At 40.5% G+C, this 21062-nt stretch overlaps 1 protein-coding gene across 9 annotated transcripts in view; it reads left to right on the forward strand.

The window, feature by feature from the left end:
* JAK1 (Janus kinase 1) overlaps positions 1 to 21062 on the forward strand; it is a 246230-nt gene that overhangs the window by 125670 nt on the left and 99498 nt on the right. The gene's annotated exons all lie outside the window — the stretch shown is intronic.

A 21062-nucleotide genomic window follows, 5' to 3' on the forward strand; every position in this document is an offset into this window, starting at 1 on the left:
GGAATCAGAGCATTTAAGTGACTTGCCTGAGACCTGTCTGGGCCACCACTTTAGGGATTGTTTTTTAATCCATCATCATGCTGGATTTCTTACTGAGCGATAAAATGGTACAGAAGGTAGTCACATAGAGAATTTAGAAAATAAAATACTCATTTGTTCAAATACTCCTCAGGAGGTTGAGATATATCTATGGGTAGAAGATTTAGAGGTTGTTTAAGAGCAATTAGGATTGTCTAGGGTCCACCCCATACCGTGGGGATTCTGAAGGGCAGTGTCTTATGAGAGAAGAGAGATCAAGTTACTTGGTGAGCGAGATGTTCTAGGTGCTCAGTCCTAGAGCTGGCTGAATGGCTAGCACTGAACTTGTGTGGATGTTTGTTCAAACTAATCAGCCTACGATTAGTTTGTTCCTAAGAATGATAAAACTGTGTTCTAGTTTTTAAAATTGTAATAATAATTCTGTAAGCATTTAATAAGAATGCTTTCTTTAATGTTGACTTTTTTTTTTTTTGAGACAGAGTCTTGCTCTGTCTCCCGGGCTGGAGTGCAGTGGCGCAATCTCGGCTCACTGCAACCTCTGCCTCCGGGTTGAAGTGATTCTACTGCCTCAGCCTCCAGAGTAGCTGGGACTACAGGTGCATGCCACCACGCCCGGCTAATTTTTGTATCTTTAGTAGAGACAGGGTTTTACCATGTTGGCCAGGATGGTCTCGATCTCCTGACCTTGTGATCTGCCCTCCGTGGTCTCCCAAGTGCTAGGATTGCAGGTGTGAGTCACTGCGCCTGGCCTAATGTTGACATTTTTTACTCCTACACCAAGCTTTTATGTTTTCACTTATTCTTTTCTAGTCTCTATCGATAATATATAAATATGTACTGTATTAGGTAATTTTAATTGCTGGATATATATACCTGTCTTCTTAAACTTTTTTATTCTATTGTAGTAGAGTCTTTGTAATAATCATTTTTGAATGTAGTATTTAGTTGTGTTTTGTATTTTATTTTTCTTAAGTAATCTATGATAGAATATTTAAGCTATTTCTGTTTTTACATAATATTGTAGGGAACCTTTAAAAACACAATTAGCATTTTTCTGCTACTAATTGCTTTATTAGGATGAATGCATAGATTTACTATGTCAAAGGTTATAACCAATTTTATGACTTTTAGTGTGTAATTCTGGAAAATTAAACAGAAACTTAAATCACAAATGGCCTTAAACATTGGCAGGAAGCTGCTGATTTCCTGACTGTTGTACAGGCAACCCACTGGCAAGTAACATGTCAAATACTGACCATTATAATTCCTTATCATAGGCAGATACAGTTTTCTTCAAAGGACATTAAAATAATTTATTTGCTTTTGATGCTTTTTCTCATTGGGAAATGATATTCTGTTAAGTGCAGAATGTGCACTTGAATGTGAAGTTGTAGTGAGGATTTTTATTTTTATTTTTGTGCAACTGAGTTATAATAAAGGAAACAAACTTTATGTCACTTCTAGGCTGATGAAATACCCTGGTAAATGCAGTACATTTTTGCATGACTAATAGGAGTAGGGGCAGGGCTTTGACTTTTACATCAGTCAGGTTAAAATCACCTAAGTTAGCTGGTTTCCCTAAGACAGTGATGTATTGCCCTTTGCTTAACTTTCTGTTAGTTGGGAAATGTATTCTACTTTGATGACTGGTGTTTTTCTGCTTAGTGGGGATATTTTCTGTGATGCCAGGATAAACATTTCTATAATGCAAATCTGAACACATCACTGCCTTGCTGAAAATGTTTCACTGGCTGCCCTTTGCTGTTAGGATTGAGTCTATCCAAACTCCTTAGCATGGTATAAAGAGCCTCTCATGGTCACAGCCTTCCTTTCCTTCCATTCGCATTCTTGCAGTCAGCACTCCAGCTCTGCTGACCGTTTTTGGTTCTTAAATATGTTGTGATGTCTCTTACTTCTAGGATAGTAAGTTCTGTAGATTCCTTGGTGAATATACAGCCTTAGAGACTGCAAGAATTCTGAGCAGTATTTCTAAGGGTTAGATTTCCCTCCAAGTACCGTTAACATTCTGGGCTGCCACATTCCCAGATTTACTCTGGAGGTGTGAGGTGAAAGCCACGTTAAATGGCTGGAAGATAATCCTGTGGGAGAGATAAGCTTTGTCGTTTTGTTTTTACCAGGTTTGTTGCAGTGAGCATTGAAAAGCCTTCCACGAAGAACAGAGTCTTCTTTTTTCCTCTGTTATGATGAAATTACTGGCTGCTAATCTTTCATGATGAAGAGAGAAGCCCAAAAGCAATTTCAGAACATGCATCTCGTGCTGATTAGTGGTTATAATGATTTCACATGGATAGTACTGCTTGTGTTTGAAAGTTATTTTATTGGTGAGATCTGCTTCTGTGAAATCAACAAGGCTAGTTTATCTTTGCAAAAACTTGTGACAAGCTTATAGCTACACTCCTTGGGGAACACAGTTCACATTTAAGATTTTGCCTCAGGCACCTCTGTTCAACTTTATGCTGTGTCTTTCAGATTCTAGATATGAAACTGGTTTGACATTAATACCTAGCATGATAACTTTTTAGATATTCTCTTTGCTTACATTAAGTCAGACAAAATCTGCAGAGCCTAGCACCGTGCTCAGTATATGAGCTGCTTTCTCCGTGTGTCTTGGTTCATACGAGAGTCAGTATACCTAGGCAGTCAGTAAACACTCATGGATTAGATTTGGATTTAATAAGTTTAAGTCTGGCCAATGATTAGTGGGAACCAAACCAAGGCAACCTATAGTAAATGGAGCATTGCATCAAAGATCTCAGTTCTTCAAATAAGGCACCGATAACGGATCTCTATGTATTACCCTCCTGTTCTTGGACTTAATTGTTTGAATGTTTCACCCAAAACCTCAATTTCAGGCTAATATTTGGGCATTCTCTTCTGTGTTATACCTCAGGTAATTTGGAAACATTTATATTTCTAAATTTATTTCTGTATAAACTTTCTATGAATTGTATATCTTTCCCTCTCTATATCATATAGTATAGATTTGAATTGAAAAAATCATTGTTCCCTTCAGAGGTATAAGAGTATTCTGGCCCAACCGGAAATGTTATGTTAAATTTGAAATTCTACTACCTAAATTTTGGACTTGTGTACTACTGTTTTAGTAGAGATATATGATACTGCAGATAAAGTTCCAAAACAATCTGTAGTGAGAAAATTCTTGTTCAGGGACCTATTGTTCATTGAAACTGCTTTTCTATTGGGTACCTGTATTCTCTTTTGGTTACGTTAAAAAAAAAAAAAAAAAAAGGACTTATTGGCCTATGTCTTAAGGGGGTTGGGGAAGGACCCATGGTTCATGGACTCCAAGGATATGAAGGCATTCCCCTTCTCAGTAGGAATCCTGCCTATTTCTGCTTCCTCTTCATTGTTCTTATTTTCTGCCACAATGAGGTTTTATCCACATAATTTGAATAGAGAACAATTGGCTGCCCCAGGATGATGTCTGTTTATCAAATCTCCCTGAAAGACTTGTGTTTGTGTCACCCGTTGGTCTGGAAGGTGGACAGTGCAGGCATGGATGGGGGTCGGGTGGGACACTGTGATCTGTAGTGTTAACAGAATTGCCTGGTATGAGAAGTTTCTAGAGAGAGAAAAACAGATGTCAGCTGTAATATCTTGAACTGGCAGTTAAAAAATTTTTTTTAAGTTGTAGAAAATAAACAACATAAAATTTATCATGTGAGCCATTTTTAAGCTTACAGTTCAGTAGTGTTAAGTACATTCACGTTGTTTTACAGCTAATCTCCAGAACTCTTTTCGTCTTGCAAAACTGGAACTCGGTACCCATTAGATAATAACTACCCATTGCTTTTTCCTGCTAGCTCCTGCCAACCACCAGTCTACTTTTTCTATCTATGGATTTGACTACTCTGGCTACATCTTATAAGTGGAATTGTCCATAATGTCCTTTTTCACTGGCATATTTCACTTAGCATAAAGTCCTCAAGGTTTATCCATGTTTTTACATATGATAGAATTTCCTTCCTTTTAAAGGCGAATAATATTCCATTGTATGTATATACAACATTTTGTTTATCCATCTATCTGTTGTTGGATGCTTGGGTGGCTTCTACCTTTTGACTGTTGCGAATGATATTTCTATGAACATGGGTTTGCAAATGTCTCTTTGAGACCCCGCTTTCAGTTGTTTTGTGAACTGCCACTTTTTTGGATAACTCTCATACGTTCATCTTTTTTTCCTTAAAAACTGCCCATAATTAACTCTTTTTGGTGCCCAGTAAGTGGAAAATTTAGAACAGCAAAATGTTTGCTTTATTCAACAAGTACCTTCTCAAAATCTAGGAAACAAAGAACATTAGAGAACACTGTGGAAGTAAGTATGATTTTGGGTAGCTGGCTGACATAGAAGATTTTAATTTTTCCTATGATGCATAAATATGTACCTTTGCAAGTTTTAGCAGACAAGAGCATGAGGTCCGATCATAGACCTATGACTGTGGGGAAGTTACCTAAAGCCTTGCCAGCCACCATTTACTTATTTGCAGAGAGGGGGTTGGTTATACCTGCTAGGGTTAATTAGGCTATTAAATGAGATAACATGTGCAGAACACATAGCCAGCGGTAGGTGGTCAGTAAGTGGTTTCCTCTCTCCTGTCTTCTTCCAGGAGAATAGAAGAGGATCACTATGTGAGGATCCCTGTATTGTTCAGCTCTGATGCTCCTCCTGCTGTGGGTGGTAGATCTCCCTCTTAACAAGGCTTTCTTGGCAAGCATTTTTAAACTTTATATTTCCTTATTTTTATTATTATTGTTATTGATATTTTGTTTGGCATAGGTACTGTATTGACATGGTTCAGAAAGCAAACCAGGGCCGGGTGCCGTGGCTCATCCCTGTAATCCCAGCACATTGGAAGGCCGAGGCGGGTGGATCACTTGAGGTCAGGAGTTCAAGACCAGCCTGGCCAACATGGTGAAACCTTATCCCTACTCAAAATACAAAAATTAGCTGGGCGTGGTGGCAGGCGCCTGTACACAGGAGTATCCCAGCTACTCAGGAGGCTGAGGCCAGAGGATGGCTTGAATCCTGGAGGTGGAGGTTGTAGTGAGCTGAGATCATGCCACTGCACTCCAGCCTGGGCGACAGAGCAAGACTCTGTGTCAAAGAAAAAAAAAAAGAAAGAAAGCAAACCAGTATAACAGGGTACAAATTGAGAAGGCTTGCTCCCATTTTTGTTTGTCCGTCAACTTCGTTCCCTGTTTCCTTAAGTGCTCTTCTCATCTCCAGGACCTATTAATGTAAGTATATATTCTTATTCTTGTTTTATTGTACATACGGTAAATACTCTATATACTATATACTATTCCACACTTTGCTTTTTTCATTTTATCCTATATCCTCCTCTCTTTCCTTATTAGTACATCATTTTCTCGTGTGAACAGACCATGACTTATTTAACCAGTCCTCATGTAAGGGACGTTTTGTTTGCTTCTGCACTTCTGCTGCTATAAATAGTGCTATTTGTGTAACTTTGTATGTAGAAGGTCAGATAAATTCCCAGAAGTGGAAATGCTGGGTTAAAAGATAATTGCATTAATAATTTTTATTAATATTCTTAATTGCTCCCCATGGGGTTAGTACCTTTTTCCATGCCTTGAGATTTACATATTTTTGTGCATTGCAGACACCTCTCACCCCTTGCTGTATACCTTCTTTTGAACTGCCATCTTGTTAACATGGAGAGAACTGGCAAGTGCAGGCGATTCCTTCTTGTGTTTCTTAAGGGCTAGTGGACTGGTTGGAGTGCTTTCCAAGCAGGTGCCAGGGTTTGAGATTGTACTGTGATATGCGACTAGGGGTTCTGCCCATCCTGATGTGCTCCTGTTCCTATCTCAGGACCTGAGGATGGAATGGCTGGGTGTGTTGTGAGCCCAAGGTGCCAAGTGCTTCTCGGGAGAGAATCAGTTGCTCTGTGCATTAAAGCAGTATTGGCTGCTGCCTCCCTTCCTTGGAAGTTTTTGTTTTGTTTTTTTAATTTCATAACTTTTTACAAAAGTTATTCCTATTTATTGAAGACTTAGAATCCAGAGAAAAGACAAAAATCACTTGGACTCTCACAACCATTGTTAATATTTTCACGAATATCCTCTCAATCGTGTGTGTATCGCCAACATAAATGGTGATTATATACTGCATAATGTTTCATAAACTTTTTTTCCATTTGCTAGTGTATTATGACTATTGTAACATCTTTCAGTAGTGATATCCCCCCACCCCCAACACATGCACATGTTTTGTGTAGATTTCTGTTGGGTGGCTTCACCATGATTCTGTGTTCCTGGATGAACGTTTATGTTTGTCTTGTTAGTCAACAACCCTACGATGAAAATCCTTCTGGCTAAATCTTGTATGTTATTATCTTTTGTTTAGAATACATTTCTAGAATTAGCAAGCAATAATAACATACAGGAATTAGAACTTCTAGGTCAAAAGACATGTACACATTGCTCTCCAAAAGTGACATATTATTTATATTCCTAAATGAGAGTACCACTGTCATCATACTCAATTTGTGGATATAATAATTTTTTTAGGCCGGGCACGGTGGCTCACGCCTGTAATCCCAGCACTTTGGGAGGCCAAGGCGGGCGGATCACGAGGTCAGGAGATCGAGACCATCCTGGCTAACACGGTGAAACCCCGTCTCTGCTAAAAAATACAAAAAAATTAGCCGGGCAAGGTGGTGGGCGCCTGTAGTCCCAGCTACGCGGGAGGCTGAGGCAGGAGAATGGCGTGAACCCCGGGGGACGGAGCCTGCAGTGAGCCGAGATCGCGCCACTGCACTCCAGCCTGAGTGAAAGAGCGAGACTCCTTCTCAAAAAAAAAAAAAAAAAAAAAAAAAATAATAATAATAATTTTTTAAAAATTTCCAATTTATTAGTAAAAAGTGATAAATTTATCTTTTACTCTGTAGATATTTAATTACTGGTACATTTAAACTGTTTTTTTTTTTTTTTTTGAGACAGAGTCTTGCACTGTTGCCCAGGCTGGAGTGCAGTGGTGCGATCTTGGCTCACTGCAAGCTCTGCCTCCTGGGTTCACGCCATTCTCCTGCCTCAGCCTCCAGAGTTGCTGGACAGGCACCTGCCACCACGCCCGGCTAATTTTTTGTTCTTTCAGTAGAGATGGGATTTCACCGTGTTAGCCAGGATGGTCTCGATCTCCTGACCTTGTGATCCGCCCACCTCGGCCTCCCAAAGTGCTGGGATTACAGGCGTCAGCCACCATGCCTGGCCGAAACTTTTTTTCCAAGTTTGAGAACTAATTTTTTTGATGTGGATTCGCTCATTTTATTATTCGCTCATTTTATTATTCGTGTGTTTGTCTTTTTTTTTAATTTATTAAAGCTACATATGTTAAGGATATTAGCTTTCTGTCGCATATGGTACAAATATTTTTCCTCAAGTTTACTTATACATTAAGACCTTTTGTTATAGAAGTTTTATATTTTCATGACCTCAAATCAATCACACATTTCTTTATAAAGGCTTCTGCTTTTGGTGTCATGTTTGAGAAACCTTTTGATGCCTCTAATTCTACAAATATTTAACTCTTAGACTTAATATTTGGTATATTTGTCATTTGAAATGATAGGATGTTTATTTTAGTCTATGATGTAAGATGGATTCTAATTTTATTATTTTCTCTGACTATCCAGTTGTCCTACCACAAAAAATTACCATCTCCCCACTAACTTGAAATCCATGTTTTTACAAATTGCTTTTTTTTTTAAACACATTTGAAAATTCACACTAAAACTCTATAAAAAGGGCATTAGAGTCACAAGGTCCTATCCCTAGACTGTTTTCAGGCAGTTGATGCCAGTGAGACATTGAAGAGGTGGTCTAACCTCTTCTTAGACTTGGTTTCTTCTGGGAAATCACACCTGACCACCAATCAGGGTGTTACGGCCATCTGGTGAGGTAACAGGTATCAATTCTGAACCTTTAGATGGGAAGTAATCTTCATAATGCTATTAATTAGGAGAGCCCAGGTATTCCTGAGGAACTATACATGGTCAAAACTTGATATAATAAAGATTAGGTATTGTCTTTTGGAAGAATTAGGAAAACTAAAAAAATAACTTCTCTGACTTTTGAGTTATTTCCTATTAGCCAAATAGGACCTAATTGTAAATAATAAAAATGGGCCTGTTTTAATTATTTATCTTGACATGGATTAAATATAGTATTTAATTTCCTTAATGATTAAATATAGACAGCAAATGTAATGCTGTACTTTTCACATGATGAAATTCTTCATTTGGCCTTTTTCTTTTTTTTAAAAAAATTAAGACATTTACTTTATTTAGAACAGGAAAATGGTGTAAGCAACTGAGAGTGTGCCCTGTAATATGAGAGGTTCTTCCCTCATTCTACTTCCCACCTTAAAATATAATTTCAGGAGAAAAAAGTATCTTGTATTTGGTTAATTATGTTATCTACGATTACACCTTTTGCTAAGGCAGGCATGGCATTTGCTGATATTTGGCTTGAAGTCTAAGAATATTGTCCAGATAGAACATGCTAAATTGTTATATTTGAGTTAATGTTGAATACTTGAAGTAACATAGGGACGCCAGACCACTACTCTTGATATAATTAGAGATTTGTACACATTTTCAGTTTTTTCCATGTAAGATCAGTTTTATTGTTTCTTTAAAAATATTCTGATGAAATAATCTTGCAAAGGAAAGATAACCTAGCATCAAGTCTGCAATACAAAAACAAAAAGAAAATGATTTTCTGATCAGTTATCATGTTTATTACCTTTACAAATAGTGTATTAGTCCTTTAGAGAGCCCCACTGTGCTACCTGTGCCGAAAGTGTCATGTATTGTCCTTGAGTATCAAAGTGGTCCGTACCGGTTATCTAGCAAAAGGCCAGGTTGCCTCTACATAGTACTTTTCATCCAGAGTGAAGTGATGATAAATTCCCACATGAAGTATACGTATATCTTTTTCTCCCTGGCAATTCAGACTCATGTGTCCTCTATATCTTTTATGTCAAAATACCTACTTCCATCCAAGATATATAGAATTTCATCATTCAAATGTAAATGTTTCTCATAAGACATCATCTTTTCCTCTAATTTGGTAATTTATCTTTGCATATTGTTACTATGTTCATCCAGGAGTAGTTTCTCTCTCTTTGGATTTTTATTTAGTTCTGGATTGTTCTTGTATTTGTCAGGAACAACCAAGCTGACACAGTGGCTCCAGGCCGACTGGGCTCCAGTCGGTAGGGCTTTCTCTGGGGATCTGTAGTGTAAACCACACCCGCCTAATCTTCCCTGCTTCTCCTGGAGAACACTCGGAAGTCCCAGGGGATACTGGCCTGATCTCAGCCTTTTCCTTTGGTCTTTAGATTCAGATATTTCCACTAAACTTAGAGAGTCAAGTACCTGGATTCATGTTGAAAATCTGATAGTAGTTGACTTTCAGACCCGGGTTTAGTCATGTCATGTGCCGAGCTTTGGTTTCTTCATTTTCAAAATGTAGGCCATTTGTGGGAATTCGAATGTAACATCACAGCTCTGAGGCTCCCTTTCCATCCCCAGTTTCTCTGATAGAGCAGAGGACTCTGAAAGAAGGCCAGTTCTTTTTATTCTAACCATGGGAAATTTGAAATAATTGTTGACTTAATTTGCTTATTTTTTTGGTCCCTAAAATATTTGATTGGTCAAGATAAATCATCTTTGTTTTATTTTTCATTTCTGATAATTGTCAGAATAACTGGATAAGTCCCAGTGAAAGCCCCAAGTGAAAGAATTTGGAGTCATGTCACCACATTTTATATTTAAAAGTGTTTCTCTAGAGTTAAGGAATGAATTTTTTTTCCCCAGATGTGGTTGCAAGTTACAATAAATTCTTGGCCCTTTTGAACCATTAGGGATTAGTCATTTTGGGTTAACCGGTTTTTAGATGGTGAGAATTTATTATAATAACCACAAAACTTCAACTACTTTATTTTATTTTTATTATTATTATTTTTTGAGATGGAGTCTGTTGCCCAGGCTGGAGTGCAATGGCATGATTTTGGCTCACCGCAACCCCCGCCTTGCATGTTCAGGCGATTCTCCTGCCTCAGCCTCCCAAGTAGCTGGATTATAGGCATGCGCCACCACGCCCGGCTAATTTCGTAGTTTTAGTAGAGACGGGGTTTCGCCATGTTGGTCAGGTGTGTCTTGAACTCCTGACCTCAGGTGGTCCACCCATCTCAGCCTCTTGAAATGCTGGGATTACAAGCGTGAGTGACTGACGGTGCCCGGCCAAAACTTTAACGACTTTAATGAAAAAATCCGAAAATATATTTCTTCTGTTCTTGAACTGAGGCAACTGAATACAGTTTATTTTCTCTTTATTAATCATGTTCAGTTACAAATGTCATTTGTGTTGAGCACTGTGTTTATGGGGCATAGCATAAATTGGAGTAGAAAGACCTGGGTTTAAATTTCACCACCTACTGACTCTGTTGCCTATGAGCAGTAAACCCGTCTTAACCTCATTTTCTTCACTTTTTAAGAAATTGAAATTGAGCCAGGTGCAGTGGCTTATGCCTGTAACCCCAGCACTTTGGGAGGCTGAGGTGGGCGGATCACTTGAGCCCCAGAGTAGGAGACCAGCCTGGCCAACATGGTGAAACCCCATCTCTACTAAAAATACAAAAATTAGCCAGATGTGGTGGCGCATGCCTGTAATCCCAGCTAATCGGGAGGCTGAGGCAAAAGAATCAGTTGAACCTGAGAGGCAGAGGTTGCAGTGAGTGGAGATTGTGCCACTGCACTCCAGCTTGGGCGACAGAGTGAGACTATCTCAAAAAAAAAAAAAAAAAGAAGAAATTGAAATTGGTATAAGCTAGGTCTTCTGTAAATGATGACTCTTACAATAGGGATTCCCTGCAGGTCTGTTGAGTTATGTGTATTTGCATGCACACGTACACACACGGTGTATTTGTTCCACACTAACTAGCTTTGGACTTCCTGTTGTGCTTTCTATTGTTTTTCTGTCAACTTACCGGTTTTCTCTCCTTGAAGCTATCAGTATGCCTGTGTGTAGGGCCTGCTCTCGGATTTATAGGTTTGTTGACATCTAGTTACTTGTATTTTATACACAGATCTAAGTGAGAAGGCTTGGCAATATGTAATGTTCGTAAATATTTGTATGAAACTCAGCAGCATTTACTTTGGGGAACTCATATTTTATGTGTGCTCCGAAACAATGAAACTTAGCACTATTACAACACAGGAGTATATTTGTATCCTAGTCTTTATTTATAAAGGAATAGTATTGAGCCGCCCAGTTGGGGGACACACAGTCTAAGTAGTTATTCTCTTATTTCGTCTCTGGTTCCCACTTTTATTGACTTATATAGCACACATACACTAGTGGCATAATACCAGCTGGATTTCAGAGTGCAGAATGAAACCATGTGGTTTTCTGTGAGTTTTTTTAAGCCTTATATAGGAATTATATCTATGACTAGGACCTTATAAATTATGTATCTACTATGTGCCCAGCTCCTAATATATACCTAATTTAATCCTTGAAAATCCTTTTGTGTTAGATGGTATTATCCCCATTATAGATGAAGAAACCAATACTTGGAGAAATTAAATACCTTATTTTATAAATGAGTAAGTCTTTTCTGACTTCAGAGCTCATGCGTTTTACCAGTAGGCCATGCTCTCCGCTTACTGCAAACTAGTGACTCCAGACTTCTGCAAACTGTGAAACTATTGTGAACTTGTGTGAATGTATTGGAGTTGGCACTGAGTAGATGTTTGAACTTCTTCCCTTGTCCTGTGTTATGTGTGGTAATCTGCCATTTGCTGTTCCTAGCTGTATGGTCACCCTTAGAGGTATGAGTTGTGCTTATATGTATACATTCATGCCTAGATCTGTTGCTCACAGAATCATCTGACATCCCCATTTCATTGAATCTAGGCAGCAAGGTTGATGGCAGCCAGAAAAGTGTGCCCTGGGGGCAAGAATGTCTTTAGGGAAAAATATGTTATTGTCTTTCAGAGAGTAGTTCTCCAAACAGTTGCTCCAACAATTCCTATGAAAAGATTGCTTGAGCCCAGAAGTTCAAGGCAGCAGTGAGCCATGGTCATGCCATTGCACTCCAGCCTGGACAACAAAGCGAGACCCTGTCTCAAGAGAAAAGAAAAGAAAAAAATGCTAGGTGGCTCTTCAGTTTAGTTCAGTTAATTAAGTATTTTAATTATTAACTATTATAACATTAAGAATGCTAGGGGAGGGCAGAGACCTGTGATTCTGTTTTGGGGGGCACTAGAAAACAGATGCTGAGACACTGGTGCTGCCATCTACCTCTACCCACATCATATCTTTATGTAGACATAAAATATTAAGAGAGACTTCATGAGGAGGCGTTTCTCAGTTTCTTTTGTAATGAACTCTACTTTTAGTTGAGAAACATAAAAGTATATGGTTTGGTGTTGGAGAACGAGTTTACTTACTAGTTTGATTTACAGTGAATACTGTTCTTGGGATTTATAAATGGTTTTAGTGTTGAGAAGTAGAGGAGATACATAGTTCTGGTGTCGAGGGAAGCGGAGCAATAAAATGAAGCTGAAACATGACCATTAAGCCCGAGCCAATCAGATCATGTGTTTGCCTTAATAGAAGGCTGATGATCTTGGTTTGGGTCTTCACTTAGTTCATGTAATAACATGGAATCAAGAGTTCAGGCAAGTATAAATGCTTCTGGGTCTTGTTTCCTAACTAGGCTTAGTTTATAGGCCAGAAAGGTTCTGCTACTATCTACTGGGTCAGTCATTGAAAAGAGCCTTTCTATTATAGTGGACTGAAGACATAAAATCACACAGTACATCTAAAAGGTTTCATCAAAGTTGTTCTTTACGAAAGAGTACTTTTTTATATCTTTGTATAATTGAACTTTAAAAAAAAAACTTTTTTTTTTTTTCAGCCATGAAATTATATTCTTTCTTAGCATTAAAGACTTTGACATTCTCTTTTGGGAGGCCAAGGCGGGCAGATCATGAGGTCAGGAGATCGAGACCATCCTGGCTAACACAGTGAAACCCCGTCTCTACTAAAAAATACAAAAAATTAGCCGGGTGTGGTGGTGGGCACCTGTAGTCCCAGCTACTTGGGAGGCTGAGGCAGGAGAATGGTGTGAACCTGGGAGGCAGATGTTGCAGTGAGCCGAGATCGCACCACTGCACTCCAGCCTGGGTGACAGAGTGGGACTCCCTCTCAAAAAAAAAAAAAAAAAAAAAAAAAAGATTTTGACATTCTCTGTTCAAGAAACTTTTACAGTGAGGTAATTTAGTGTATCTCAGACAATGTTGGAGTGATCGATGGATGGGTTTCCTTGTTCCAAGGTAGAATATCAAATGTTCAGTTGAATTGTTGATGGATCAGTTTGACCTAGCTTTAAGGATATGTCTGAAAAACTGAAATAATGAGGTCAACATTTTCCAGGTTTTTTTTGGTCATTCTATGATCAACTAAGTCTGCTTTGGTTTTCAGTTACTAATCAATGTTCCACTAATGCCTATTTAGAAACTTTATTTTGAAATAATTATAGATTGACAAGAAGTTATGACAGAGAGCCTGCGTTGTATAATTGAACTTTAACAGTGATACGCTCCTTTCTTTCTAGAAAGGCTTTCAATTTATGGAAAAATTAGCAAAGGTAAAAGATGCTCGGCGTTGGGCCTCTGAAACTTCTTTCGGAACTAGTATTTTGAATGACTCCATACAACTAGAATAATGGCTGAAATTTCTGTGGTGCTGGTCAGGCCTGTGACAGTGGCCCGAGCATGAGATGATTTTCCTGGAAACCAAAAGTACTACTAGAAGGAGAAGAATGCTGTGGAGCTCTCTGGGGTTTTGGAGCTTATGCCTCTGGAGCCTTTGAGTTTTCTGTGGGTGTAAGTTTTGCAAGTGGTCCTGTTAGCCCTGAAGCTAGAGTTGTCAAAGTAACAGGTGGTGGCTGGGAGTCAGCTTGGCAGTGGTTCAGCTACCCAAATAGCCAAAGTTGCTCAATCTGCATGAGGTCCTGTAGACCAAACTGGGGGTGGGGAGGATTAGCCCCATACAGATAGTTGATCCTTTTTTTTTTTTTTTAAACAGTCATTTGAAATATTTTCTATAAAAGGCCTAAGCTGTAGACATTTAGGATGATTTTAAATGCACTGCTTTGTGTTCTTTTTCACACATATTTGATTTATTAATATAAAATTGCCATTTTTATACATAAAAATGGTCAAATGTTGGCAGTTTCATATGGTGCAACCTACTGTTTTCTGCTGTCACGTTGGAAATTCTCACCAACGTGGGATAGCATGTTGCAAAGAAACATTGGCTCAACCTCTTCATTCATGGAAGAAATATAGCTTATGGTGTTCTAAGTAATTAACTAACTTAATCTTTTTACAAGCAAATGAGGTAGGTAGGTCCTAGTGTTTTCCTGCTTTTTAGGATCACAGAGCTAGTAAGTGGTGGAGCTGGGCTCACACCTTGGCTACTGGTCACAGGGCTGTGCTGTTTCTCAGCTCTTGTGTTTGGCCTCACCTCTCCAGTCATACTTGTGAAAGTCCTGGGTGTCTAGACAGGTGATGGGTGAGTGACATAAGGTACCTCTGTTTGTCTTCATGGGAGAAATAACTGGATTTCCCCAAGAACGAATTAATTCTTCCAAAATACAAGAGTCTTAGAGGTTTAACAAGGATACTTCTTTCAAGGTGCCTACCAATTCCTAACCTTGCATTGGAGGGTGCACTGTGTCAAATTTGTATTCTTATCTTAAATACCAAATACTCTTAGAGTCCATCCATGGGCCTGTGGAGTTGAGGGTAAATGTAGAAGCTTATTTGGCCTAATAATGAAAGTATGGATAGTTATTGCCATGGAGGAGGAGGGTGAATGTTTTGTAGAGTCCATTCCAACCTTGAAATCCTGATTCTCTGATAAACTTCCACCTCTCCTCTGTTGCTTAATCTCTGATCTTGAGCCTGGAAGGAGAGGAGGCAACTCAGTCAGTGAAGGAGTTTTATTTAGTGATTGCACATTGGCCTCTTCCTGCCGGATCCCATATTGACATTGGAGTAAGGCTAGAGGCTGGGAGACAAGGCCCCATGGGAGCTTTGTGAAATGGGGAGGGGCAAGGGTGTGTCCCTGGACCGTCTGTTTCTGGGGCAGCTGCCCTAGGTGTTGAGACACGCACCGGTCTGTTCTAAGATGTTCCTACTGGATCCTGTCAGGTTGCCCTCCAGCATTCCTGGATTTATTGTGCACCATTTATGGCTCCACAGTCCACTAGATGAAATTGTAAAGACTCAATATGGTGGCTCTCCAGGGACTTTCCCTTTTCTTCTCCCTTAGCATCAGAGATGACCCGTCCGCGTTGCAAGCAATTCTGTGGTAACACATCAAGTATTCTGTCACAGCAGGAAAGGCTGGATAAACATCAAGGGACTGCCAAGACCAGACTTCTCATTCAGTCTGAGTAGGAGGAAAGAGGACAGGTTGTTGGAGAGTTGGTTTAAAGATGAATTATGGGCTGGGCGCCGTGGCTCACGCCTGTAATCTCAGCACTTTGGGAGGCCGAGGCAGGCAGATCGCGAGGTCAGGAGTTCGAGACCAGCCTGACTAACATGGTGAAACCCCATCTCTACTAAAAAATACAAAAATTAGCTGGGCGTGGTTGCACGCGCCTGTAATCCCAGCTACTCAGGAGGCTGAGGCAGGAGAATCACTTGAACCTGGGAGGCGGAGGTTGCAGTGAACTGAGATCACGCCATTGCACTCTAGCCTGGGCAACAAGAGCGAAACTCTGTCTCGAAAAAAAGAAAAAAAAGAGTTATGATCGGTCTTTCTTGTTTCATCTGCTGATGGGTAGAGGAGGGAAAGGGTCAGAAATATTTCTTTTAATACCCTCCCAGTATGAATGAGTGATTTTGATCTAGTTTAGGTTTTGGTCTGGTGGATGTGAGATTGGAATATAATTTGTTTGGCAGGGTCATCCCCAAGGGTGTCTGATGCATCTGCGTTCTTGTTCCCATGGCTAGAATGGAATCAAGGGAGAAGCTTCCTCATTCCTATTTCAGAGGGAGCAGGGAGAGTAGTGGTGCATATCCCCACAGCTAGAAATAGATTGGTCCTCAAGTAAATTGGTTTTATAAGTTGATCATGAATCTTCCTGAAAACTGCTGTGGCCTTAGGAACTCTGGAGGGTCCTACTAGTGGACCCTCATCATTCATCTGATGAGCACCTACTATGTTCTAGGCACTGACTGTGAGTAAAATATAATCATAGCCCCCAGGATAGTCTGGTGGGTGACATTTACAATACAATGTAAGCTAAGGTTGTAATGAATGTGTTTAACAAAGTACTGTGGCAGCACGGAGAAGAGAGTGACTACGTTTGGAGTCCACAGGACTTCACCGGAAAGATGAGGCATCTGACCTGGACTTTGAGAGGATGAACCAGAACTCTGTAGGTCCAGTAGATGGAAGGTTTTCAAAGAACGCAGGCAGACAGAGCCTTGGGAACAGTCAAGGTTGAGGGGGCACTCTTGTGGGTCCACAACCTGAGCTTCTCACCCCTCTCATTTCGTAATGGCTGCCAAGCTCTCCCTTCACTGTTGTTTTTCTTTACTGCTGTGTGGATTCATCCTGATGAGTCACTACAACCTCTGCTTGCAGTAATGCCAGGTCTCCCAGTTAGGAAACGACCCTGCTCTTCACTGCCTGGTTCCTTGGTGTGGCTGCCTCCAGCCTTCAGTCTCCCCTTCTCAGAGCTGTGACAAGAGGTTCTTACAGCCTTAAAAATAAAAAGCAGCTTCATATGTTGTGCCTTTGTGTTATTTATTGCATCATTTGTTGAGCAAGTTTCCCAGGACTGGAGCTGGAGGTCATTTGAGAGATGTCTCCTGGGATCCCACTGAAACTCTCCTCCACTGATCCCAATTGGTGACCAGGAACAGGGGCTGCTTTTGGTCCTTTTACATCTCTCCATGTTTTCCAGCTTCCTAAGATACCCTGTCCCCTCCTGCATTTTGGTCAGCACTTATCTTTCCTTCTGCTTTGTGCTTCTAGTGGTTCTGGGTCACTTTCTGTCAGCTCCCATATTCCAGAGGTGGACCTGGGTTAGGCCATTGGCTGTGTGTCTTTTAGTGTGTATTGCTTGAGAATGCTCATATTTATATAGTATATTCCATAGTGCCTGAAAATTCTAAGGACCACAGCGATTTTGAATGATTCAAAGTTAGTCACTTCAGGATGAAACAATGTGAATTTAAAGGCAAACCCAGGATTCTTTGAAAGCAAAAACTTTCTTTAGAGGAGCAGCGTGCTTGGTGAGGCAAATAGGTTGCATTTTGTGGTGCCAGAAATAGACAATTCCCTTTTTATACCCTACATCTTTGTCATGTAGTCAGAGACATGCAGATCCTTTGAAGTGAATTCTGGCACCACAATTTTGTAGAGACAGTCAGTGTAGTACAGCATCTGATGTGTCCTTTGAATAATTTCTGTTGAAGAGCAGGTGTCAGCCCATGGCAGAGATTGCCAAGGGGATGGTGCAGACGAGAGGCAGATAGTCTTGGGGCATTGTGAAAACATGCGTGAAAGGCCTTTTGGAATCCTGCTTTTTGGCAGTGTTGTGCAAGTCCCTCAGAAATTTCGTCACTTCCCTTGGAAACATGTACAACAGAGGGATACGTCACTTAGGCAGAGACTACTCAAGGGCTGAAAAATGCTGCACTCATGAATAGTTTCGCTGAGCTGGAGATTGGTCACATCTGATGTCTGGATGGTGGCCATTGTTGTTAAAAATAGCTTAGTTCAAAACAGGGGTGGGAGCCTCGTGTTCTTTTTTCTTCCTCGGAAAGAGAAGTGTTTTTGAGCTGTGGAACTTTGAGTAAAACTTAACTTCTTTGTACCTTGCTTTGCTCATCTGTAAATGGGGATAACAGTGGTACCTACCTTATGGGATGTTCAGGATTCAATGAATTTAAAGCGTTTGGCATGATGCCTGTCACGTATAGCTAACACTGGTGTAGTGTTTAATTATATTTATTATTTTTTCTCGTTGTTACTGTTCTTTTCTATTTGAGATTTCTCAGAGGTTCTATACTTGTTTTAAAAGTGGCCGGGCGCGGTGGCTCACGCTTGTAATCCCAGCACGTTGGGAGGCCGAGGCGGGCGGATCACGAAGTCAGGAGATCGAGACCATGGTGAAACCCTGTCTCTACTAAAAATACAAAAAAATTAGCCGGGCGTGGTGGCGGGCACCTGTAGTCCCAGCTATTTGGAGAGGCTGAGGCAGGAGAATGGCGTGAACCCGGGAGGCGGAGCTTGCAGTGAGCCGAGATTGCGCCACTGCACTCCAGCCTGGGCGACAGAGCGAGACTCTGTCTCAAAAAAAAAAAAAAAGTATAATTCTTTCCATGGCTTTACTTCCTGTTAGCAGTGGCTTAATTCTAACTGGGGGAAAAAACTTTTGATTTGTGGTAATTTTCTTAATTCCCTTGTCTTACCTTTGGGATGGTGGAGTTGGGAGGGCAGTGCAGAGTCAGATGTCAGTGGGGAACAGAGATTGTGGGCAGTCCCAGGCAGAGGCGGGTGCCAGCTGGGACTACCCAGTGCCCTCTCGATTATTTGATGGTGGAATGGATGATTATTGCAGTTTGTCAATAAAAAAAAACCCATAGCATTAGTGTTAGGAGTAGCTGAGTGAAGGTATATGGGAATTCTCTGTACTATCTTTGCAGGTCTTGTGTAAATCTAAAATTATTTCAAAATGAAAATTAAAGCCCCAGCAACAAAGCAGGGTGTAGCACCATACTGACACTAGTAAATGCTTAATAAACGTTTGTTGGATGCAAGAGTGAGTGAGTGAGTTAGGTTTGAACCCAACCTTGACACTTATTAGCTAGATTACCTTTAGTTAATTACTTCTTTTATGAATCTCAGATTTCTTATTTATTTATTTATTTTTTTGAGACAGAGTCTTGCTCTGTCGCCAGGCTGTAGTACAGTGGCGCCATCTCGGCTCACTGCAACCTCCGACTCCCTGGTTCAAGCGATTCTCCTGCTTCAGCCTCCCGAATAGCTGGGATTACAGGCATGCACCACCACACCCAGCTAATTTTTGTAATTTTAGTAGAGACGGGGTTTCACCGTGTTGGCCAGGCTGGTTTCAATCTCCTGAACTCGTGATCCCCCCGCCTCGGCCCCCCAAAGTTCTGGGATTACAGGCGTGAGCAACCACACCCGGCCTAGATTTCTTATTTATAAAATGCCGTAATGTCTACCTGGTGTTGGTGTGAGTGTTAAATGAGATGTAAAGAACCTGATCAGAGGATCCAGTTATATGGTAAGTAGTCTAAAATGTAGGTATTATTATTGTTAAAGATATTGTGGGCACTTTGTTGATTGAATATCCCCCCCCCCCTTTTTTAGAGCCAAAATCCATTTAAAAAATACATTTAGGTTTCTTGCAGTTTTTTGCAGTTACGAACAACACTTCGATTAATAGGATTAATAGCCGTATAGCTAGATCTCTGGGTGTGTACTTATGTATTCTTAGGATACATTTCTGAGAGTCACGTGGGTTCCTATTTTTTTGCTGTTTTTATTCTTACCAGAGTGCCTCCCGATAGTTTGTAATTTTGTAACAATTTACCGTTAAAGGACAGAGTTTTGATAGGCAGAGATGGGAGAGTAGGAGAGAGATAGTAGCCTGTACACAAAAGGATTGCCTCCTTTACCCCAAAGGTTGAGGCCTCTGAATGCTGGTCTGAGCTCTTAGGGGTGATGCCCCCAAAGCGTAGTAATTGCTCAGGATACAACCAGTCAGCCTTGTGCCACCATGGTAGGACACCCACCATGCTGGGTGTCCTACTGCCATGGTTGGGGAGGGCTGAACGTTTTCACCCTGTTGCTGGGGGAGGTGGGACTTGGATGAGTGATACCTGGCATGGACAGCTACCACCTGCCCATGGTAGATGAAACCTTACTTTCGGTGGGAATGGCCCTCCCTTCTTATGGGAGTTGTAGTCTGTGTGGAGTGCGGTTGAACAAGGATGAGCAGGTAATCCAGGTGTACTTAGAATTTGCTTCCTCTGAATATTAGAATGTGAAGAGGACTTTGAGGGAATCCAGCATGGTGGTTTTGACTCTTTGAAAATCGAGGAACCCTATTTCATATCAAGTCCCATGTGGAATCTCAGTGTACTAAAGAGTTTATTTTTTTATTATACTTTAAGTTCTGGGATACATGTGCAGAACGTGCAGGTTTGTTACATAGGTATACACGTGCCATGGTGGTTTGCTGCATCCATCAACCTGTCATCTACATTAGGTATTTCTCCTAATGCCATCCCACCCCTAGTCCCCCACCCCCTGACTGGCCTTGGTGTGTGATGTTCCCCTCCCTGTGTGCATGTGTTCTCATTGTTCAGCTCCCACTTATGAGTGAGAACATGCGGTGTTTGGTTTTCAGTTCCTGTGTTAGTTTGCTGAGAATTATGATTTCCAGCTTCATCCATGTCCCTGCAAAAGACATGAACTCATCCTTTTTCATGGCTGCATAGTATTCCATGGTGGATATGTGCCACATTTTCTATATCCAATCTATCATTGATGGGCATTTGAGTTGGATCCAAGTATTTGCTATTGTGAACAGTGCTGCAGTAAACATATGTGTACATGTGTCTTTATAGTGGAATGATTTATAATCATTTGGGTATATACCCAGTAATGGGATGGCTGGGTCAGATGGTATTTCTGGTTCTAGATCCTTGAGGAATTGCCACACTGTCTTCCACAATGGTTGAACTAATTTACACTCCCACCAACAGCGTAAAGTGTTCCTATTTCTCACATCCTCTCCAGCATGTTTCCTGACTTTTTAATGATCGACATTCTGACTAGCATGAGATGGTATCTCATCATGGTTTTGATTTGCGTTTCTCTAATGAACA

Source organism: Symphalangus syndactylus, chromosome 19 (genome assembly GCF_028878055.3).
Source record: "Symphalangus syndactylus isolate Jambi chromosome 19, NHGRI_mSymSyn1-v2.1_pri, whole genome shotgun sequence".
Lineage (NCBI taxonomy): Eukaryota > Metazoa > Chordata > Mammalia > Primates > Hylobatidae > Symphalangus > Symphalangus syndactylus.